General features: G+C 42.2%; 1 protein-coding gene across 9 annotated transcripts in view; it reads left to right on the plus strand.

Annotated features, from left to right (window-relative positions):
- The first annotated feature begins 2,396 nt into the window (after nucleotides 1-2,396).
- The window catches only part of ralgps2 (Ral GEF with PH domain and SH3 binding motif 2), a 556,829-nt gene continuing 534,763 nt past the window's right edge, over nucleotides 2,397-24,462 (plus strand). For 3 of the 9 annotated variants that reach the window (XM_068037881.1, XM_068037883.1, XM_068037887.1), the window contains exon 1: nucleotides 2,401-2,580. The gene's annotated coding sequence lies outside the window, so the exon portion shown is untranslated. Of the gene's footprint in view, nucleotides 2,581-24,462 lie in introns of all 9 variants that reach the window. The other 6 variants (XM_068037884.1, XM_068037880.1, XM_068037890.1 and 3 more) reach the window with 5 other exon arrangements.

A 24,462-nucleotide genomic window follows, 5' to 3' on the forward strand; every position in this document is an offset into this window, starting at 1 on the left:
TGTCTATGGAGGAGTTGAGGAAAATGGCTGATCAGTGTGGGATCACTGTACGTGGCAAGGCTAGGAAGTTTGAACTCCTAAGGCTAGTGGCCAACCATTTTTCCCTTGAATCTGAAGAAGCAGAAGCAGTGTTAGAAGTAGACCCAGACAGGGTACTGCTAACAAAGATACAACTGGAACAAAGGAAACTTGAATTAGAAGACAGGGAAAGTGAAAGAGAGAGACAGGAGAGGGAGGAAGAGAGAGCCTTCCAGAAGGAACATGAAGAAAAAGAAAGACAGGAGAAAGAAAGAGAGAGAGAGGAGAGAGAGAGAGATAAAGAATATTCCAGAATGTGAAGAGAGTTGAAACAGCTTGAATCAACTAGGGGGTGACAGAGTAACCCCAGTGAAAGCATGGCCTATATGGAGGAGCGTAATTCAGGGCTAGGTACAGAATTGTTAAAACTAGCTCATCTAATCCCAAAATTCAATGAGGAAGATGTGGAAGAATTTTTTGTGTCTTTTGAGAAACTGGCAAGGCAGCTAAAATGGCCAGCTGAGACCTGGCCTCTTTTACTGCCGAGCAAGCTAACTGAAAAGGCCCATGAGGTTTATTTCCTGTTGCTAGATGAGAGTTCATCAAATTATGAACTAACCAAAAATGCTATCCTTGGGACATATGAATTAGTACCCGAAGCCTATCGCCAAAAGTTTTGAACCCTCAAGCAGCAATCTACTCAAACTTATCTGGAGTTTGAAAGATATAAGCAGCTGGCTTTTGACCAGTGGCTGAGGGCTCTTAAAGTACAGCTCAGCTATGAGAATCTCAGAGAAGTAATTCTGTTAGAGGAATTTAAACACTTTCTCCCACTCTCCATAAAGACCCATGTCGAGGAGCAGCAGGTCCAGAGACCCCAGCAAGCATTCGTTCTGGCTGATGAGTTTGCTTTAATTTATGTCAGTTTCCCAGGGGAGATCCTTTCCTAATCACCCCCACAAATCTGAAAAGGACAAAGGGTGGGAAGGTGATATTTGCCCAAGCAGTCCTGGAAGAGAAAGGAAAGTAGAAGACACAGGGGGCCCTCCACCAGCCAAAAAGGAAGGTGCTATGAGCAAGAGTGAGACCCGGAGACCTGTGTGCTTCCATTGTAATAATGCAGGGCATTTAAAAGCTGACTGCTGGAAACTAATGGGAAAACCAGTAGGGTTAATCAGGGCACACACGCTCAGTGAAGACAGGAACCTGATGGAAAGCACAGCAGAACAAGCTGTGGCTTTCACTGCAGTAAGAGACCCAGGAAGCTTACAGCTGCAAATGCAGGAAATGTAATAGGATTCCCGAGGGTTATCAAGGCTTTGTGTCTGAAGGGAAAGGAACCCAATACCCCTCGAGTGGGGCAAGCAAGCCCATAGCAATTCTCAGGGACACGGGGGCGACTAGATCCCTTTTACTGGGAAAAGGCCTGACCTTTCCCTCAGAGAGTGCAGCAAACACCAAAATGGTGATGAATGGCATTGGAGGGCAGTGTACCTGTACACCGGGTGCACCTGGAGTGCGACCTAGTTTGGGGACTGGTGACTGTCGGGATTGTCCCTAATTTTCCTATGGACAGGGTTGACCTGCTCTTAGGTAATGATCTGGCGGGGGTGAAGGTGGTAGCCCCCCCAGTAGTGAAAGAAAGACCACAGGAGGTCAGTGGGACAGTGCTGTGGCGGGAGATGGACCCCTGCAGTTTCCCTGAATGTGTAGTGGATCAGGCCATGATCAAATCAGCTCCCCCAGAGGAGACTGCATTGGTACTTCAGGCAGATGACCATGAGGTCTGCCTGTCCGAGATTTTCTTTGGAAAGTTAGGAGATCCAGGAAACAACCCAAATGTTTCATAATCTTGCTGCTTTTTTATCAGCTGTGGCTCAGTGGTTAGAAATTTGTGGATTCAAGTCCCACTCCAACTGTGCACTTGGATGTGCAGTTGTGTACCTATCTATTCTGCACAGATTCTTGGATGGAGCTGGGTCAGTACTTGTGGCTGCAGGAGGCTGTGTCCACAGTTTTATTCTGGCAGGGCTATACGAGACCATTCGCTAAGGGAAGCAACAGTTGAGGCGCCCCATATCCCCTCTGTGCTGCACGAGATTGATGCAGAGGGCGAGATGTGACTTCTCCGTTGCCTTGTACGTGCTGGATTGTTGGTGTGACAGTTGTCTGCTTCGCAAGGGGCCGTGCGGGGACTGATTGCCTGACGCCCCTGTGCACCCGTCGAAAGGTGGCGTGACTGCGACAAACTGGGACCAAGGGGGGCTGCGTGCGCGAGGTTTGTGACGTGGGGCTCAGGGTTATGTACGCGAGGTGGCGTGTGGTTTGTTGTTGTTGTGCCACGCGCACGAGCTGTTTTTTGCGCGTGATTGTGTGCGCGGCGGTTGCGCGCGTGTTTTCCAATCGGCCGCGCCTCCTCTCAGCGGGGAGCTCGCGGCCGCCGGCGGCAGTTACAGTGACGGCAGCAGCACTGGTCCCGGACATTGACAACGGGATGTTCGCAAGGGTCAGTGGCAATAGCGCCTGGCTTCTCAGCACAGCATCAACCCGGACGGTGCGCAGGTCAGTCCGTTCTCTGTTCCAGAAACATCGCTCTCACCGGTCTTCTCTTCCCTGCTCACACCGCCGGCCTACGGGCCCAGGCTTCCTCGGTGTTCGGTCGAACTCTTCGGGCTGCCGGGTTGAGGTGAAGGGAGGGTGGGTGGATCATGCCAAGTCCTCGGCAATGTTAGTAGGATAAGCCGCAGCCGGGGGAGACAGGGCAGGGGGTTGATGCTGCCAAACCGGTTAATGACGGGAGCTCGGGCTCGGGCAGCCTGACAGCTGCAGCCTGGTGCCTGTCCAACCCTCTCCTTCAGCTCAATTGCTTATGAGTTTGTGTTGAAATCACATTCTGCCATTGAACACAGTCCCCATTCATCGAAGCTTACCCCCCTCCCCCTTTGATTGGGCTCTGAATCGAAATGGGAGCATTTTACAGTTAATGGATATTTTTATATACATGCAAACATTTGTGCCGTTCACATGCCATCAATCAGCCAGAGTATTGGGAGATATATTTAATCACAGTTCAAAATTTAGTCGATTGTTGCCATTATCAGTGTTCAATGTCTGTGTTGACATATTCAGTGATCGATTAAAGTCCCTCCAGTTCTGCAGGCGCAAATCATATCTCCTTTTTGCCTTATGAACCTTATTTTTTCTAAGACTTACCAACACTAAATCGTCTTTTTTGCAAGTTCAGTTTCTGGTTTCAGTTCTGGAATCGAGTTACTGCTGCTAAGCTAATATAACATGTTTATACAAATGTCTTATCTATTAAGGCTATTCTAGTTCTACTGACCCATTCAGCTGCAATAATTAATGAAGATGGCTTTAAGATGGGCGAAATCATGGATTAGTGGTATTAGATTTTGGTTACGTTCTGTACTTGTTTTAGTGTAATTCTGACTCACTAGCATACAGTTTTAACTAAATGATAGTGATGCACTTGGTTTATCCCATAAGTGAGAAAAAACACAATGCAAGTTGATAAACATTATGCATTCTTGTTACTGAAATTGGTGAATTCTTACGGCTGGTTATGATATATTTACATTGTTGCACAGCAATAATATCTGCATTGATTGAAAAGTATTGTTTTCCTTCTGAATGACCACTGTTAACTGTGGCAACTGCTGTAATATTATGCCGCTGATCTTTGAAGCAACATTGTTTTCCCTGTCCATCAGTCTGTGTTGTTCATAATTAGGTCTCTCGTAGAGATGTGTATAAAAGCCAGTTAATCCAGTTCTACTGAAAGTGGTGGAAATTATTCTTGTTAGAAGGGGAGATATGGATGCTGACCAAAAGCTAAGATTGCATTGAGAGTGCAATTTTCTCAAAACCTTCTAAAAGTCTGCTCAACTACTCTAAACTTTTCAGCACTGAAGGATGGCAATAGTAAAATAATTTTGTACCAAAGTGTTGAATGTTTCTACTATTTCTTGCCCTCTGGCTGAGTGCAAGAAGCCCACACGTTTTGTGTGCATTGTTGATGGGTTGCTTACTGTAAAGTTAAAAAACAATTGTCAGCTTTCTATGACTAAACATCTCTTAGTCATTTAAAAACATCTGAAATTCTTAAATATTTTGTAAAAGTTCTTGGCCCTATTCAAAAAGATAAGGGTAATTTCTGGTGCAATTTCTCGAGAAACACCCTTTGTATATATTGGTTAAGCACATTAGATGGTGACAACATTTTGTCTGAAATAAATGTCATATGTTGACAGTCAAATGTTTTGCTCTGGCATCTTTACTTCAAAGTAAATGTCAGCTTGTTGAACGGATGGCACTTGCTTTGAAGTCAGAAGGTGTGCATTCAAGACTCACTTGAGCACATAATTTAGGTTGCCATTCTAGTGCAATAATGAATCATAGAAAGTTTAAGGCACAGAAAGAGGCCACTTGGCCCATTGTGTCTGCGCAGGCCGAAAAACGAGCCACCCAGTCTAATCTCTCCATCTAGCATTTGTTCCGTAACCCTGCAGGTTATGGCATTTGAGGTGCATATCCAGACACCTTTTAAATGAGTTGAGGGTTTCTGCCTCTACTATCCTTTCAGGCAGTGAGTTTCAGACCCCCACCACCCTCTGGGTGAAGAAATGTTTCCTCATCTCCCCTCTAATCTTTCTACCAATCACTTTAAATCTATGCTCCCTAGTCACTGACATCTCTGTGAGCCTAGCTGAGTAGCTGAGATTCTTTAAGGTGGGAGTCGTTCTCGTATCCAATTAACCTCTGGTCGCCACACTACCAGAAGGACGTGGAGGCTTTGGAGAGGGTACAGAAGAGGTTTACCAGGATGTTGCCTGGTCTGGAGGGCATTAGCTATGAGGAGAGGTTGCATAAACTCGGATTGTTTTCACTGGAATGACGGAGGTGGAGGGGTGACATGATAGAGGTTTACAAAGTTATGAGCGGCATGGACAGAGTGGATAGCCAGAAGCTTTTTCCCAGGGTGGAAGAGTCCGTTACTAGGGGGCATAGGTTTAAGGTGCGAGGGGCAAAGTTTAGAGGGGATGTGCAAGGCAAGTTCTTTATACAGAGGGTGGTGAGTACCTGGAACTTGCTGCCGGGGGAGGTGGTGGAAGCAGGTACCATAGAGACGTTTAAGAGGCATCTTGACAAATACATGAATAGGATGGGAATAGAGGGATACGGTCCCCAGAAGTGCAGAAGGTTTTAGTTTAGGCAGGCATCAAGATCGGCACAGGCTTGGAGGGTCGAATGGCCTGTTCCTGTGCTGTACTGTTCTTTGTTCTTTGTAAATAGGCCCTTCACATCCACTCGACCCAGACCCCTCTCAATTTTGTACATTTCAATCAAATCTCCCCTCAGCCTCCTCTGTTCCAAGGAGAACAACCCCAGCTGATCCAATCTTTCCTCACAGCTGCATTTTTCCAGTCCTGGCAACATCCTTGTAAATCTCCTTTGTACCCTCTCTAGTGCAATTACATCCTTTCTGTAATGAGGTGACCAGACCTGCACACTGTACTCAAGTTGTGGCCTAACTAATGATTTATACAGTTCCAGCATAACCTCCCTGCTCTTATATTCTATACCTCGGCTGGTAAAGGAAAGGATTCCATATGCCTTCTTAATCATCTTATCAACCTGACCTGCCACTTTCATGGATCTGTCGACATTCACTCCAAGGTCCCTCACTTCCTCTACACCTCTCCGTATTCTCCCATTAATTGTGTATTCCTTTGCCTTGTTTAACCTCCCCAAATGCATCACCTCACACTTCTCTGTGTTGAATTCCATTTGCCACTTTTCTGCCCACCTGACCAGTCCATTGATATCTTCCTGCAGTCTACAGCTATCCTTCTCTCTATCAACCATTTGGCCAATTTTTGTGTCATCTGCAAACTTCTTCATCATGCCTCCTACATTTACATCCAAATCGTTGATATATAGCATAAAAAGCAGGGGTCCTAGTACTGAGCCCTGCGGAACTCCACTGGAAACAATCTTCCAGTTGCAAAAATGCCCTTCAACAATTACCCTTTGTTTCCTGTCACTGAGTCAATTTTGTATCCAGCTTGCTACATTTCCCTGGATCCCATGGGATTTTATTTTTTTTAACCAGACTGCCATGTGGGACCTTGTCAAAAGCCTTGCTAAAGTCCATATAGACCACATCAACTGCATTACCCACATCTATCTTTGTTACTTCAAAAAATTCAATCAAGTCGTCATGCTCACTGTCCTTGATTAATCTATGCCCTTCCAAGTGACAGTTTATCCTGTCTCTCAGAACTGATTCCAATAATTTGCCCACTACTGAGGTTAGACTGACTGGCCTGTAATTATTCGGTCTATCCCTCGCTCCCCTTTTAAACGAAGGTACAACGTTCACAGTCCTCCGGCACCACACCTGTATCCAGCGAGGACTGGAAAATGATGGTCAGCAGGTGAATTGTCAGAGGTGCTGTCTTTTGGGTGAGATTTAAAACTAAGGCCCCATCTACCTATTCAGAGGGCATGTAAAAGATCCCGTGTTGCTTTTCAGAGCAAAGAGTTCAAATGAACTGGCACTTTCATCCCTCAACCAACACTTCCAAAGCAGATGAATTGGTCACTTATCTTATTTAGTGTTTTTCTGGTTCCTTGCTGTATGTAAATTGGCTGCCATGTTTATCAACAAAATGCCAGCAACTACAATTAAAAATAATTTAATTGACTGTGAAATGCTTTCACATGTCCATGAAAGGTGCTATATGAATGCGAGTTAATTTTTCTTCAAAGTCTGGAAGTTACATCAACAACAACTTGTATTTATATAGTGCCTTTAAAGTAATAAAATATCCCAAGGTGCATCATGGCGACTTTGTAAAACAAATTATGACACCGAGCCTGTTAAGGAGATGACCAAAGGCTTGGTCAGAGATAGGTTTTTGAGGAATAAAAACAAGAAATGCTGGAAATACTCAGCAGGTCTGGCAGCATCTGTGGAGAGAGAAGCAGAGTTAATGTTTCAGGTCAGTGACCTTTCTTCAGAACTGACAAATATTAGAAATATAAAAGGTTTTAAGCAAGTAAAGTTGGGGGTGGGGCAAGAGGTAACAAAAGAGGTGTTGATAGGACAAGGTCACAGAGAATAACTGACCAGAAGGTAATGGAACAAAGGCGAATGGTATGTTAATGGTGTGCTGAAAGACAAAGCGTTCATACAGAGAGGGTGTGAATTGACTGTAAAGCACAGAGCACTCCAAGCACAAACATTAAAAATTAAATAAAAAACAGAAACAGTGGGTAGGCACGGTAGAAACAAACTAACCAAACTAAAAACACTAAAATAAAATAACCAAATAAAAAAGAAAAAAATAACTAAACATAAAAAGGGAGCCAGTCATGCTCTGAAATGATTGAATTCAAATGTTCAGTCCAGCAGGCTGTAGCATGCCTAATTGGTAAATGAGATGCTGTTCCTCGAGCTTGCGTTGATGTTCGCTGGAACACTGCAGCAATCCCAGGACAGAGTTGTGGGCATGAGAGCAGTTGGGTTTGTTGAAATGGCCAGCAACCGGAAGCTCAGGGTCATGCTTATGGACTGAGTGGAGGTGTTCTGCAAAGCGGTCACCCAGTCTGCGTTTGGTCTCCCCAATGTAGAGGAGACCACATTGTGAGTAGCGAATACAGTATACTAAATTGAAAGAAGTACAAGTAAATCGCTGCTTCACCTGCAAGGAGTGTTTGGGGCCTTGGATAGTGAGGAGAGAGGAGGTAAATGGGCAGGTATTGCACCTCCTGCGATTGCAGGGGAAGATGCTGTGGGAAGGGGACTAAGTGGTGGGGGTAATGGCGGAGTGGACGAGGGTGTCGCGGATGGAACGATCCCTTCAGAATGCTGACAGAGGAAGGGAGGGGAAGATGCGTTTGGTAGTGGCTTCCTGCTGGATGTGGCGGAGGACGATCCTTTGGATCTGGAGGCTGGTGGGGTGGAAAGTGAGGACAAGGGGAACCCTGTCGCGGTTCTGGGAGGTAGGGGAAGGGGTGAGGGTAGAGGTGCGGGAAATGGGCCGGACACTGTTGAGGGCTCTGTCAACCACAGTGGGGTGGGGTGGGGTGGGGGGGAATCCTCGATTGAGGAAAAAGGAAGACATATCAGAAGCACTATCGTGGAAGGTAGCATCATCAGAGCAGATGCGTCGGAGACTGAGAAACTGGGAGAATGATATGGAGTCCTTACAGGAGGCAGGGTGTGAAAAAGGGTAGTCGAGGTAGCTGTGGGAGATGGTGGACTTATAATGAATATTAGTAGACTGCCTATCCCCAGAGATGGAGACAGCGAAGTCGAGGAAGGGAAGTGTCAGAGATGGACCATGTGAAGGTGAGAGAAGGGTGGAAATTAGAAGCAGAGTTGATAAAGTTTTCTAGGTCTGGGTGGGAGCAGGAAACGGCACCGATACAGTCATCAATGTACCTGAGAAAGAGTTGGGGGAGGGAGCCTGAGTAGGACTGGAACAAGGAATGTTCGACATATCCCACAAAAAGACAGGCATAACTAGAACCCATACGGGTACCCATAGCAACACCTTTTACTTGAAGGAAGTGAGTGGAGTTGAAGGAGAAGTTGTTCAATGTGAGAACAAGTTCAGCCAGGCGCAGGAGGGTGGTGGTGGATGGGGACTGGTTGGGCCTCTTGATTTGAAAACAAGGATGAGAATTTTAAAATTGAGGCATTGCTTAGCCTGGAGCCACTGTAGGTCAACAAGCAGTCGGGGTGGGTGAATGGGATTTGGTGTGAATTAGGACATGGAAAGCACAGTTTTGGATGACCTCAAGTTTATGGAGGATAGAATGTGGGATACGACCAGGAGTATATTAGAATAGTCAAACCTGGAGGTAACAAAGTCATGGATGAGGGTTTCATCCTCATCAGGTGTCACTTAACATTTTGACAGAACCTGTGGAAGTTACTTCATTGAGAGGGGAATTTTTTTTTTCATTAGGTAGGGGTGGGGGGGGGGGTATTAATTCTGTGTATCAAAATACATCAGATACTACATACTAACAACTGTCACCACGAATTTTAGGTCTGAGCAGCAGAATCAAGCAGCTGGAAAGAGTTCCTACTAAACCACGTTCAAATTATCTTGCAAAGAATACAGAAAATTGTATTTGGCTTTGATTCAATTTATATTGTCTACAGAATATTGGTAGTCTCCTGGGTTAAATTTTTTACATAAGATTGAAGCTTACTTAATCAAATCAAGTGTGTCTATATTTTGTCTGCAGTTAAATCTGGAGTTTCACAGTTCACTTTTTCATAGAGAATCAAAACTCAAAATAAACATCTGAATATCAATTTAAAATTGTTGGTTATGCACAACAGCAACAACTTGTACTTCATACTTTGACATAGAAAAAATCCCAAGGTGCTTTGAAAGTAAAGAAAAGGATGCTGAGCTAAAGTAGAAGATGGTAGTAAGAGTGATGAAAAGCTTCGTCAGAGGTGAGTTTTAAGGAGTCTGTTAAAGGAGGATATGGAGTTGGAGAGGCAGTGAGGTATGGAAGGAAATTGCAAAATGTCAATGGTGGGCAAAGGGAGAGGGATGCACGAGAGACCGGAGTCAGAGGAGCAGAGACTTTGTGGGGGTGGGGGGGGAGGGGAGTTTGTAAGGCTGGAGGAGGGTCCAGAGATATACAGGGGATGAGGCAATCAAGGGATTTAAACACAAGAATTTTAAATTTGAGCCGTTCAGGGATCGTGAGCCAATGCAGGTCTTTGAGGATAGGTGAGATGGGTGGCTGAATAGTTTAACTCCCTTCCAAGCAGCACTGTGGGTGTACTGACATTGCAAGCTCTGCAGCAGTTCAAGAAAGCAGCTCATCACCACCTTCTCAAGGGCAATTTGGGATGGGCAATAAACACGGGTCTAGCCAGTGATGCCCACATTCCACGAACAAATTAAAAAAAGGCAGCAGAGTTTTGGATGAGCTGAAGTTTACATGAAATGGAAAATGGGAGGCTAGCCAGGAGAGCAATGAAATAGTTGAGCCTAGCGGTAAAAGTAGCATTGATGAGCTTTACAAGCAGCGGATGGGCTGAGATGAGTAATTTTAACAGAGGTTGAAGTAGGCGAACTTGGTGACGGAGAGAATAGAGTTGGAAACTGCTTGGAGTTGAATTGGACACCAAAAGTTGAAAATATTCAGAGACTGGTTGGGGAGCCAGATAGAATTGGCAGCAAGGGTAGAGATTGTGGCAGGAGCTGAAGACAATGGCTTTGGTTTTCCCAGTTTTTAGCTGGAGAATATTGTGGTTCTTCCAAAACTGGATACAGTGTTGTGGGGGCAGGGAGGGGCAAAGAACTGGTGGAGATGTCAGGCTGAGTGTTGCCAGCCTATATGTGGAAGCTGGCTCCACATCTGAGAATGTTGTTGCCAAGAAGCAGTGCGTAGATAAGAAAGAGAACAGGGCGAAGAATATAATGGCCTCTTTCTGTGCTGTACTATTTTGTGATATCCTGGAGGTAACCATGCAGATGTGGTATGAGAAGACATTACGGGAGATCCTCTGGCCACGAGTCAGTAGATAAGGGAACCAGTACCACTGTGTGGACAATATCAAACTCATTGTGTGGTGTGGTCTGCTGCTTCAAAGGCTGCAGTGAGGTTGATGAGCAATAATGTACCATATCACAGGATATCATTTGTGATTTCGGTTCAGGTTTTACTGCTGTGGCAGAGGCAGAATCTTGATTGAAGAGTTTCAAGAAGGGAACTGCGGGATAGATAGATGTGGGCTTGGGAGGCGACAACCCATTTAGGACTTTAGAAAGGAAGGGGAGAGTTCAGTTGGAACAGTATTTTGTAAATACTGAGGGATTAAGAGTGGGTTTTGAAGAGGGAAGTTTTGAAAGGGAAAGCGACAATATCTGAAAAGAGGGAGCCATTTATAATAATATGGTGGCCAGGAAGGGAAGTTATGTGATTGGGTGGGAATCAAGAGAATAGTAGGTGGTTCTTGCAGATGAGATAAACTTGTTGATTCCGATTAACTCTAACACTTAGTAATTTCCAACATCTTTTAAATCTGCCTGTACAAATTTATCATAACTTCTTTACTCTATGCCCTTATGTATAATACCTGTAAACCTTTTTTTTTACTTTATCTATGTTTACTTGTACTTTAGAGGAATTAGGTAACTGCACCTCTAGGCATCTCTCTTCCTTCACATTCTTCAGCATCCTTCCATTCTTTCTATGTCTTCCCAAAATTCATCACTTCACACATCTCTTTGTTAACTTTGTATTTTTCACCTGTTTGCCCATTTCACTAATTCTTCTGAAATCTTTTCCGGTTCTTATTGCTAATTTTCAATCCACTTATTTTTCACATTTGCAGATTTCAATGTTGTGCTTCTTTTGTTCAAGTTCACACATGTTTATATAAGTAAAAGAACAAAAGTGGCCTTAGCTTTGAGCCTTCTCCAGTCCCAGCAGCACCTATTAGTCATATTTCTATACACCTATTAGTCATATTTCTATACACCTATTAGTCATATTTCTATACACCTATTAGTCATATTTCTATACACCTATTAGTCATAATTATCGCCTTTTTCCAGTTTGTAAACCAGCACTCAATCCATGCTGGCACATTTCTCTTTTAGAATACACCTGAATTTTTGTAACAAGATGCTTTTTGAGCACATTCTGAAAATCCATGTGTGCAGTCTCTTTATCTAATTGCTCACTTAAAAAAATTATAAAATTTGTCAACCCTGAGTTGCCTTTAAAATGTCCTTTTGTTCCCCCGATTATCTTTTGCTTATCTAAATGCTCACAAATTTAATTTTAAATTATAGATTCTAAGTGTTTGGGAGCAAGAAAAGAAGAAAAAAAAATTTGTTTCTAGGGACTATAATGGGTTTGTTAGTATTTTGCAGAAGCACATTAATCATTGCATTTTTTTGTTAATTATACAAGGCACAGTGACTTTTTGGTAGAAATTATTTATAAAGAACACAAGGACAGTATTCTTACCAAACAAAAATTCGAAATAATTTGTCTTCAGAATTCCTATCATGATATATCGTGGTTTTGTGTGGCACAGAATCATGCCAGCCATCCTCTATACAATGAGCACCCAATCTCATTTGTGGGGATGAGCCATGCCAGATGCTTCCCGAGAAAGAAAAATAGTTTTGAGGTTGCTCATGTTTATCTTTGAATAGCTGGTTGCACAGTAAGAAGGTTTCTGTTGGTTGGGATGGTGATGAGGAGACCAAAAAGTCAAAGAAATGAAAAGATCAAAAAGAGGCGATCTAAGGTTTCTTGTATATGGTTGGAGAGAGAGGCTCAAATTACGGAGCATTTGAAAATCTATAGTGAAAACTGATATTTCCTTGTTTTACCTGTCAATTGTGCTAACTACCAATATCCTAATCTGGTGCAAACTGTATGTTTGAGCTTGATTGAAAATACCATCTGAGACACTTTAACGTATTCTAGCCAGTCATTTGCTATTTTGTGCCAGGTGGACCAAATTTGAAGGTGTCAGCCTGTGAGCTCTTTTTTTAGCTCAAGTTGCATATCTTGAGGCCTCAGTGCCAAGCAGATCAAATTTTTAAATAAAAACAGAAAATGCTGTAAATACTCAGCAGGTCTGGAAAATTCTGCAGAAAGAGAAAAACAGAGTTAACAGTTCAGGTTGATGATAGGTCATTGACCTGAAACATTAACTCTGTTTCTCTCTCCACAGATGCTACCAGACCTGTTGAGTGTTTCCAGCATTTTCTCTTTTTATTTCAGATTTCCAGCATTCACAGTATTTTACTTTTAGTTCAGATGTATCAGTTGGAGTAAGACTAATGTTAAATGTTGGTTTGGACCTTGTGCTGCTTTGTGTGTTCTAAATCGATAGCTCAAGTCCTGTCTGCTTTGTGTATTCTAGGTGATTGCATTTCCCTGACTTTCCTGTGTGTGGGTTGAAAATGATTGCACTACAATTATTTTCTAGCTTTTTCTAAAGAAATTAGCATTGCTGAAAGTTGAATGGATTCTCTGAAGGAAAATGCATTCAAAGAGAATCTTCATTGTTTTCTACATTGAGCTAGTTTTGACAATGTTAAAGTGTAAAGCATGTGATGAAATAATCTGGGTCACTCAACATATTCAAATGCAAATACAAAATTCAAAACTTTTTCAAGTTATTGGGCTGTTTCCTTATCTGTTCAGGAATGACCATGGGGTAGACTGTTTAGGGCTTTGCACTTATGCTTGTTTAAGCAATCAGTGTTTCTAAGGTCTGTATAAATAAGAAATGATTGGTGTCGAAAGAGGCAGACTTTATCTCTGCAGTAGGTTTCTGTTCTAACTGTCCACTTATTATACCTTTAAAAAAAAAATTGGGGAGCCCTATCATTTAAGAGTGAATTAATTGCTTAAGAATAAATGCAATTTAAAATTTATTATACTCAGATTTAGAAATTCTCCATTTTATGGTCAGATTATTTGCTCTCAGTTTCAGAAATAATTGTACCAAGACTAGGTTAACTGCACCTATGTATTTCTGCTCATGCTTCAAGTGTTCTAGCAACATCTAGTGGTAGTAAAAGTTCACAGTATGCTGAGTTTTTCCTTCCACATGTCCTGCTGCCATTTTTTAAATTGCAGTTTTCTTAGCCTTGTGTAATTTTCACTTGTGCAGAAGCTCTGTGCAATTAGAACCAAAGCTTTTAAGATGAAAGTTCACAGACCCGAAACGTTAACTCTTGTTTCTCTCACTCCACAGATGCTGCCAGATCTTTTAAGAGTTCCGTTGAATTGAGTATACATTTCCAGATTGTCAAGATTAAATGTGAGATGCAGCCTTATATGAACATACGAATTAGGAGCAGGAGTAGGCCACTCGACCCTGCTCTGCCATTCAATAAGTGCATGGCTGAACTGATTACTCCACATTTCCACTTGCCCTCGATAACCTTCCACCCCCTTGCTTTTCGAGCATTCCTTTTGGAGTCAGAGTTATACAGCACAGAAACAGGCCCTTCGGCCCTTCATGTCCGTGCCGGCCATAAAGCACATTATTCTAATCCCATTTTCTTGCACTTGGCCCGTAGCCTTGTATGCTGTGGCGTTTCAAGTGCTCATCTAAATACCTCTTAAATATTGTGAGGGTTCCTGCCTCTACCACCCCTTCAGGCAGTGCTTTCCAGATTCCAACCACCCTCTGGGTGAAATTCTTTTTCCTCAAATCCCCTCTAAACCTCCTGCCTCTTACCTTAAATCTGTGCCCCCTGGTTATTGACACCTCCGCTAAGGGTAAAAGTTTCTTCCTACCTACCCTATCTATGCCCCTCATAATTTTGTATATCTCAATCAGGTCCCCCCTCAGCCTTCTTTGCTCTAAGGAAAACAAGCCTAGCCTTTCCAGTCTCTCTTCATAGCTGAAATGCTCCAGCCCAGGCAACATCCTGGTGAATCTCCTCTGCACCCTCTCCATTGCAATCACATCCTTTCTATAGTGTGACGACCAGGACTGTACACCGTACTCCAGTTGTGGCCTTACTAGCGTTTTATACAGTTCCATCATAACCTCCCTGTTCTGATATTCTGTGTCTATGCTAATAAAGGCAAGTATTCCATATGCCTTCCTAACCACTTTATCTACCTGTGCTGCTGCCTTCAGTGATCTGTGGAGAAATAGACCAAGATCCCTCTGATCTTCTGTACTTCCTAGGGTCCTACCATCCGTTGTATATTCCCTTGCCTTGTTAGTCCTCCAAAAATGCATCACCTCACACTTCTCAGGATTAAATTCCATTTGCCACTGCTCTGCCCATTTTACCAGCCCATCTATATTGTCCTGTAATCTAAGGCTTTCCTCCTCACTATTTATGACACCACCAATTTTCGTGTCATCTGCGAACTTACTGATCATACCTCCTATATTCAAGTCTAAATCATTAATGTACACGGCAAACAGCAAGGGTCCCAGCACCGATCCCTGCAGTACACCACTGGTCACAGGCTTCCAATCGCAAAAATAACCCTTGACCATCACCCTCTGCCTCCTGCCACTAAGCCAATTTTGGATCCAATTTGCCAAATTACCCTGGATCCCATGAGCTGTTACCTTCTTGACCAATCTTCCATGTGGGACCTTCTCAAAAGCTTTACTGAAGTCCATATAGACTACATCAGCTGCTTTACTGTCATCTACACATCTTGTCACCTCCTCGAAAAATGCAATCAAATTTGTTAGACACGATCTCCCCCTAACAAAGCCATGCTGACTATCCTTGATTAATCCCTGCCTCTTCAAGTGGAGATTAATCCTGTCCCTCAGAATATTTTCAAATAGTTTCCCGACCACTTATGTTAGACTCACTGGCCTGTAATTACCTGGTTTATCCCTACCACCCTTCTTGAATAATGGTACCACATTCACTGTCCTCCAGTCCTCTGGCACCTCTTCTGTGGCCAGAGAGGATTTGAAAATTTGTGTCAGAGCCCCTGCAATCTCCTCCCTTGCCACACATAGCAGCCTGGGATACATCACATCTGGACCTGAGGATTTATCCACTTTTAAGCCCATTAAAACCGCTAATACCTCCTCCCTTTCAATGCTAATTTGTTCAAGTATGCCACAGTCCCCCTCCTTGATCTCTACACCTACATCGTCCTTCTCCATTGTGAACACAGATGAAAAGTAATCATTTGAAACTTCTCCTATGTCCTCTGGCTCCACACACAGATTGCCACTTTGGTCCCTAATGGACCTTACTCTTTCCCTGGTTATCCTCTTGCCCTTAATATACTTATAAAATGCCTTGGGATTTTCCTTTATCTTGCCTGCCAGTATTTTTTCATGCCCCCTCTTCGCTCTCCTAATTACTTTTTTTTAAGTATCCCCCTACACGTTCTGTACTCCACTAGGGCCTAGCTGTTTTCAGCCCGCTGAATCTGCCATAAGCCTCCTTTTTTTTTTCCTTATCCAATCCTCTATATCCCTTGACATCCAGGGTTTCCTGGACTTGTTGGTCCTACCCGTCACCTTTACGGGAACATGTTGGCCCTGACCTCTCTCTGTTTGCCTTTTGAATGACTCCCACTGGTCTGATGTAGACTTTCCGACAAGCAGCTGCTCCCAGTCCACTTTGGCCAGATCCTATTTTATCATATTGAAATTGGCCTTCCCCGAAATCAGTACCTTTACTTCCGGTCCATCTTTGTCCTTTTCCATAACTACCTTAAATCTTCGAGTTATGGTCACTATTCCCAAAATGTTTCCCCACTGACACTTCTACCACTTACCCAGCTTCATTCCCTAAGATTAGGTCCAGCACCACCGATTATCTTGTCGGACCTTCGACGTGCTGGCTCAAAAAGTTCTCCTGTATACACTTTAAGAATTCCGCCCCCTTTAAACCTTTTGCACTAAGACTAACCTGGTTAATATTTAATGTTCTTGAAAACACTTAACCCCAGTCGCTTAGATTATCAAGTGAACAGTAGCACGTGCACTTTCTGCAAGGGTTTCTTAATAGGAATAAGATGCAGGAACCCTGGCTGATTCTTAGCTTCTCCCTTTTCCCTCCCCACACACCAAAATCAAGGAGCACTGCAATTGACCCCAGTGCCCGTGGGTTGACAAGGGAAATATTTTCGCCAGTGTTCTCCCTTCTGTTTGCTATTGCTGACCTGTGCTTGAAGCTTATGTGTGGACATTAGATGAGGTTAAGCCAGGGCTTGTCAATCGAGTAGCTTGCCTATGCTTAGCATCAATAATAGCTACTTAGCTGAAGTATCAGATGGTGTGACTAACATCATGGACCCAAGCCAAGCCTAGTGTTAATGCTTACTGGAGAAGAGGAGAGGGGTAAAAATTGGCAAGAATTTCCCCCCCTCCCTCACTTAACTGCGGTGCTGAATTATGGCACTGACTTCTGTTTTTGCAACTTCATTTTTTAAGTTCATTTTTTACTTTTAGAGTAGCACTTTAGAAAGTTGTGTTCAGAAAGGTTAATACGGAAAGGAAGTTTGCTTTGACAGGAAATGAACTTGCAATAATATTTGGAGAGGGGGGTGTGTGCAGGTAGGCTTAAAAATTGATCTCTATGTTGTCAGAAATGCTATTAATTTTGATTTCAAAGTCATTGGTTCTGAAAGAATGGATATTTAGCCTTACTGTTCCAGTTTCCCATCTTTTCCAGTCTTTGTCCTCTTTTTCAGTTTCTTTTTTCACTATAATATCTCAGTATTTACTTATTTTTAAAACTGAATTTTAAAACATTTTAAAAACATTTTCTCCACCCACGACTCTCAAACTCTATTGGATGCATTGGATTTGTAAAAGCTTTGGATCATGAATTGATCGCCAACTTTCTTCACCCTGCCATTGTCGGTGCTCTCTCTCTGCAGGAGCAACCCATCTAGTCCCACTCCCTCACCTTTTCCCCGTAGCCCTGCAAGTTTTTTCTCTTCATATAATTGTCCAATTCTCTTCTGGAGATCTTGATTGAATCTGCCTGTACCACACTGGTAGTTCAGGTAGTGCATTCCAGATCTTAACGATAAGTTTTTCCTCACGTTGCTGTTGCTTCTTTTGCCATTCATCTTAAATTGGTGTTCTCTGGTTCTGGGTCCTTCTGCCAATAGGAACAGTTTCTCCCTATCTACTTTATCTAGACCCCTCATGATTTTAAACACTTCTATCAAATCTCCTCTTGATTTTCTCTTTTGCAAGGAGAACAGCCCCAGCTTCTCCAACCTATTCACGTAACTGAAGTTCCTCATCCCTGAAACTATTCTCATGAAACGTTTCTGCACTCTCTCTAAAGCCTTAACATCCTTCCTAAAGTGCGGTGTCCAGAACTGGTCACAATACTCCAGTTGAGGCTGATCCAGTGTTTTATACAGGTTTATCATAACTTCCTTTAGAGGGGATTCGAGGGGAAATTATTTTACACAGAGGTTGGTGGGGATCTGGCACTCACTGCCTGAAAGGGTGCTCATGGCAGAAACCCTCATAACATTTAAAAAGCATTTGGGTATGGACTTGAAATGCTGCAACCAACAAGGCTATGGACCAAGAGCTGGAAAGTGGGATTAGGCTGGATGGCTACTTGTCAGCTGCTGTGGACATGATAGGCTGAATGGTCTTCTTCCATGCTGTAAATTTCTATGACTTTTATAAAACCCATTGACAGTAATTTGGCCTAATGGTGAGTAATTATTTAGTGAATGGCCTTACAGTTTACATTGACATCAGGGATAGAGGAAGGGGAGCAGTTCTTGGGGGTAAACCAGGAGAGCTGTAACCCTGCAGTTTCACGTGGATATTTGGAGTAACGAGTGTGCCTGAGCCTGGGAGTGAGCAGGATGTCAATTGTAGTCCTGCAGCTGTTGCCTCAGTTGGATCAGCTACCTCAGCATGGACTAGAATTTGAATTTAGGAGCTTCTGGTCTGCACATTGTAGTGCTTTCACCTACTTGGCCATCAAAGGAGATCTACTTGTTGATTATGTTTGTTCTTGTACTCAGAATTTATAGTTGCTTATCTTCAAATAAAAAAAACTGTGGACTCTTCCCCAAAGATGTTGGTCAGTAATTGTAGTAGTGTAAAGTTTCCGAGCTTGATCTGCAGATCAAGCATCCTTCAGGAGCAGTAAAAGCAGGAAAACTAACATATCCACCAGGTTCTGAAGAAAAATGCTCTTCAGCCCCATAGAAGGGCGTGAACCCATGAAATTGGAGAGTTGGATCTTTGATTACCCAAATCTGCAAAAAAGAATAAAAAAGTTAACCTAATAATGATAAAGCACATTGTCATGAGCACGTGCTATGCTGAATGATGATTTTTTTCATCCATCGGTTGGAAACCTGAATTCAACTTTAATAAGAAAACAAGGGACAAAGAACTTGAATTAAACTTTAAAAAGAAAGCAAGAGACAAAAAACTGATAAAAGGAGCCCTGTTAGTGGCTAAAGTGGCCACCGCAATTTGCATCAAAATACCTCATATACCAAGGTGGAGACAAATGTCTGATTAATCACCCACCAGAACAATGGCTTGTGAATTTTGAATGAGCTACCTGCTTTTCCTCTATTTACAAGACATTGAAAGCCATCTTGGAACAATAACACTGGCGGAGATGAACATCGAAGGGTAAACGCTGAAACAATGGGACCCAAGAGAGAGATTGGAATTCTTAGACTTGAACTAATTAAGATGCAAAAGAGAGAATACACTGGGCCATCATGTGACAGACACTCCATCTGTGTGGAAAACTTGCAGTTTCTTCTTTCTACAGCTGACAAGCACCTGAGTTTGACCAGTGCAGAACCCAAGTGAGGGTCTCTCACTCGCTTGCGCCCTCTCGCTTGCGCGCCCCCTTCCGCCGCCCCTTCCCCCTCCCCCCTTCTGCCCGCCCCTCCATGTGTTGACAGCACATGTATCAGTCTTTTTAAAAATTGTTCCAATTTTTATAACTCTTACAGTTCTGATGAAGGGTCACAGACCTGAAACGTTAATTCTGCTTCTCTCTCCACAGATGCTGCCAGACCTGCTGAGTATTTCCAGCATTTCTTGTTTTTATTTCAGATTTCCAGCATCTGCAGTATTTTGCTTTTATTTATAACTCTTCAGTTTGATTCTGTATTTTCATTGCTGCACTTCTCACGAGCGTGACAGAATCAATTTAAAAATGTTTCCTGTTGATGCCTACGGTGAATAAAAACTGTCCTGTAGTAACTACATCCAGACCAGTACCTTTTGATATCTCCACAATGTGCAATAGAAAAGTTCAAAATTAAGTGTGTCTGCAGATGTTAGAAGGATATATATATCTAGTGAACAAAATTGCTCTTGGCTCAAAGCTTCACATAAGATTGTTGATTATTAGAAATCAGTTTTAAAAATGTTTTGCCTTAGTGTGTTAAGTTTTCAGATCCAAGCTGGTAAGTTGTAATGTGATCCCTTGTTTAGCAGCTGCACCTTGGTGTGCTATGTAGGAAACTCAACAGGATCCATCTGTGCACATAAGCTCATTTTGGCAAGTATTCAGGGCCTCTTCATCCTTTTTTTGGGTGTTTTAAGAGGGCATTCGGAAGTTTAATTTAAACGAGTATATTGTTTGGTCATGTTGGTGTGTCATTGTGTGTAGCCATAAATATGGATTTGTGACTTGTCCATACAGGGTGTTGTTGGGGGAAGGTACTGAATGGATTTTTCCTCTCAGGTTGGAGATCTGATTACAAGGCAACACATTGCTAATCTCTCATGCTATTGTTACACTTGTCATTGTAGTTGCTCATGATCTTCTGATTTGAAAATAAATACCTGATGGAATAGAAAGTATGACATTAACATAATTTGTTGCCTACGTTTAGGGAAAAAGCGGACTTTGTTTTGTGAAACTAAATCAATGCATGATCAGTTTATAGGCAGCACTCTGCATGCCAGTTTTTCAGAGATAGAGCTAACAGTGTTATATTGTACTTTGGGTGGTGGAACAACAAACGTCTTAGAATGCTGGCACTTGAAGTGAAAATAATACTGTCATTAATGACTGGTTGCAGTTCAGTACTTGTGGAGGTTTGAATGAGAGTTGTTTCCCTCTTGTAGTCATGTGTTTTTTGTAGGAAAATGCCCAAAAGAGAATACAAGAAAAGAAGTATGGCATTTTAAGATGTATTAGGTGAATCACTTACAGGTCCAGTAAGTATTGGTCTTGCATGCGAAGGCAACAAGACAAGAAGACACAGGTTCAGAAAAGGAAAATTTGGGACTGACACCAGAAAGTAGCTCTTTACATTGAGTGTCATTAACAGTTGAAAAGGTACTTGAGTCTATGAGATGGTACCTATGGCTATATGCAATCCACTCCGCATAATTCCATGTTCTTTGCTTGAAAGAAGTTTGAATTAAGAACTTAAATAAAAGCACATAGAGCTTTCTTCTCAAAAAGTTAGAAGTAACAATTTGAAGTAATTGACTTTAATTCGAGATGAGTAGACAATACTGTGATTGGAAATCTGTTGGTATGATATTCAGGAATTACAAGTTCTAAGAGGTGAACCTTTCTTGAGTTGGCAGACAGGGTATGCTCTTGAGGACCAAACTTAGTAAGTTAGCCCATAGGTAGTTGATACTGATATCATTCATACTATGTCTTAGGTCATTTATTTAGCATGAAAACTGGTGGGCATTTCTGCCCTGGACAGTTTGGTGGGAATTGGGTAATTTCCCATACATTGAATTTCTGATTTTAGGCTGATCCTAATTCTTCATTCTTGGTGGGGGTGGGTGGTGAAGGCAAGCACTTCCATGGGCGAGACGAAGGGAAAATGTTTTTTTTTGCACTTTAGTGATAATAGTAGCATTCAGTTTAAAGGCAGTGTTGACAGACTTGGGAGCAGGTTGCTTGCCTGCTATTTTGATTGGGAGTGTTGTGCAGTGCATGCAGGACGAAAGGAATGAAGAAAATGGTTTGGATTTTGCAGTCGGTGGTGAAGCGAAAGCCTTTGCTGCTGACCTTGAGGAAAGCACGACAGAAAGATCTAGTGATCTCTGATGTGCATTGTCAGGCATCTAGCAACAGTGATGTCATCAAGCAGGGTAAGCAGCCAATCACATAGAAGAATTCTCACAGACAGTAAAACAGGAAGTAAAATGCACTGATTATCCTTCCCTCTTAGAAATACTATAACCAAATTTAAAAAAAAAATGGAATTTTTATCATAATGGAAACATTTGACATTACATAAGTATAAAATTCATTTTCAAAGGCCAGAGAGGTTTGTCAGCAGCAGTTTTGACTTAATACTCATTTTAAATCCAGTTACATCTCATTAACAAGGCATAACTTTTCAGGGGCTTTTAAACTGTCATTACAGCTGCAAAATGTGTGCCATTGAGTTTGATTTTTCGTGGGATTTAATTTTTCGCATTTGCTTTGGCCTGTGTTGTCGTGAAAAAAATAAGTTGGTAGAAAATGCATGGCCATTTGATCAGTTTTCAAGTTTTTGAGCCAGACATTCTTGAGTTCAGTCTTGCCCACTTCTGTATACAGGCCTCATTACCCCTATGACCTGGAGTACATCCTTTATTGCTTAAAAACAAGCTAAATGCTAGAAGCCATGCTCTGTGTACTGGTAGTGAACTATTGCATGTATCATAGAATGCATAATCTCTTTATGGAAGTGGACTGGAAAACACTTTATGTAGATACACCATAGCTTGAAACCAACAAACTGGTTTGTTTTACATTAAACACGTTAATGAAGAGAGCACAGTTTTAACTGAGAATAGTCAATATCCTATGCTGCTCAGTTTATGAAAAATAGTAAGAATGCAACCTTAGTATTTCTGTAGGTATAGGTCCACATCATGTTAGGCTGTTCTAAACCTAGTCAGTCTACACTTTATGCTTACTGTCTTCTAGGGTGCTGTTACATTCTGTGTGCAGAAAAGCCAGCCTCTTAAGTCTGTGTAAGTTTGATGTTGAGGCCACCAAACCATCAGTTGCTATTTTAATTGAAATGCCTTCCCTTCTTAAGATAGGAACACAGGACTCCTAATTGTCTGTCTTGGCTAAGCCCTACTTTGCAAATAATGTAAAGTGATGCCTTGCCATTTGGGTGCTGGAAAGGAACAGTGATGTGAACCTCCTGTGATTATGCACAATGATCGCCTTTTAATTTACTTGTTAACATCCCAAAATATGATGGTGGCTGGATTCAGTCCTGCTGTGTTTGTGTTGCGGCACAGTGCTGAATCAAGCTTCCCAGAAATATGGTAAGTTTAAAAAAAAAAATGATGGCAAGGCATGCAAAATTTTAATTTTAGACTGCTTTAGACTGTGTTGGAGTGAATTATTTTTTAGTAGCGAACCCTATTATTTGATATGACTAGTTCCTTTTCTATAAATTGTTTACAGTGCATTACTGACATCTTAGTGTTTAATTTTATGAAAATTGACGACAAATGGGTGAAAAATATAACCCTAAATGGTATTTGAAAAGTACGCACAGACACTTACATTTGATCAAATTATATTTTATAAGATGCTGTTGTCTAGCTGTTCATGATCTCTCTCAAGCATTAGCAAGACAATACCAGCATTTTTTCTGCCTTCCTGCTAGAAATCTACAATTATGACAACTACTACTTGCATTTATAAAAGACCTATGAAGCTGGGAGCTTAGGGCCTTGCCAGCTGAAGGCATGGCTGCCAGTGGTGGAGTAATTAAAATCTGGATGCACAAGAGGCCAGAATTGAAGACACACAATATTTCAGAGGGTTGTGGGGCTAGAGAAGGTTACAGGTATAGGGAGAGGCGAAGGCATGGAGGGATTTGAAAACAAGGATGGCAGTTTTAAAGTTGAGACATTGCTTAACCAAGAGCCAGTGTCGGTCAGAGAGCACAGGTGTGATCGGTGAATGAGACTTGGTGTGAGTTATATCAGCAGTAGAATTTTGGATGTGTTTGTGGATGGTGGAAGATGGGAGGCTGGTCAGGAGTGCATTGGAGGAGGCAAGTCTATAGGTAACGAAGGCAGAAAGACGGTTTCAGCAGCAGATGAGCTGAGGCCAGGGTCGGAGGTTGGCAATCTTACAGAGGTGAAAATAAGGAGTCTTATATTAGAGACTTAGCTGGTAGTCCAAACCAGATTTGCATTCAGTTAATTTGAGGTACAGGCTTTTGTGGTACGTTCATGAGGAAATTGACAAACATTTGTATTTTTAAAATAATTGGAATTAAAAATTATAGCATTATTCCCAATTGCAGTATATTTTTAGCTGCAACAAAGTTTTTTTAAAATCTTAGTATCATAAAATGGTTACAGCAGAGAAGGAGGCAATTTGGCCCATCAAATCCTTACGGCTCTCTGCGAGCAATTCAGGTAGTTCCACTCCCCTGCCTTTTCCCTGTGCCCTGCAATTTCTTTTTTTATCTTCAGGTGCTTATCCAATTCCCTTTTGAAAGCCACAATTGAATCTGCCTCCACCACTGTCTCAGACACTGCATTCCAGATCCTAACCAGTCACTGCAGAAGAAAATGTTTTCTCATGTTGCCTTTGGTTCTTTTGTCAGTTACCTTAAATCTGTGTCCTCTGGTTCTCAACCCCTCAACAGTTTCTCCCTATCTACTCTGTCTAGAGCCCTTATGATTTTGAACATCTTTATCAAATCCCCTCTCAACCATCTCTAAGGAGAACAACCCCAGCTTCTACAATTTATCCTCGTAACTGAAATCCTTCATCCATGTAACCATTCTTGTAAATCTTTTCTGCACCCTCTCTACAGCCTTCACATCTTTCCTAAAGTGCGGTGCCCAGATTTAGCAAAAAAATCTTGGTTTTGATGGAAGTTTTCCACCTGAAGCATTAGCTTACCTTTTCATACGTTAAAACTGCTGTGTATTTGGAGTATTTTCTG

The sequence above is a fragment of the Heterodontus francisci genome, chromosome 8 (genome assembly GCF_036365525.1).
Source record: "Heterodontus francisci isolate sHetFra1 chromosome 8, sHetFra1.hap1, whole genome shotgun sequence".
NCBI classification, from domain to species: Eukaryota; Metazoa; Chordata; class Chondrichthyes; order Heterodontiformes; family Heterodontidae; genus Heterodontus; species Heterodontus francisci.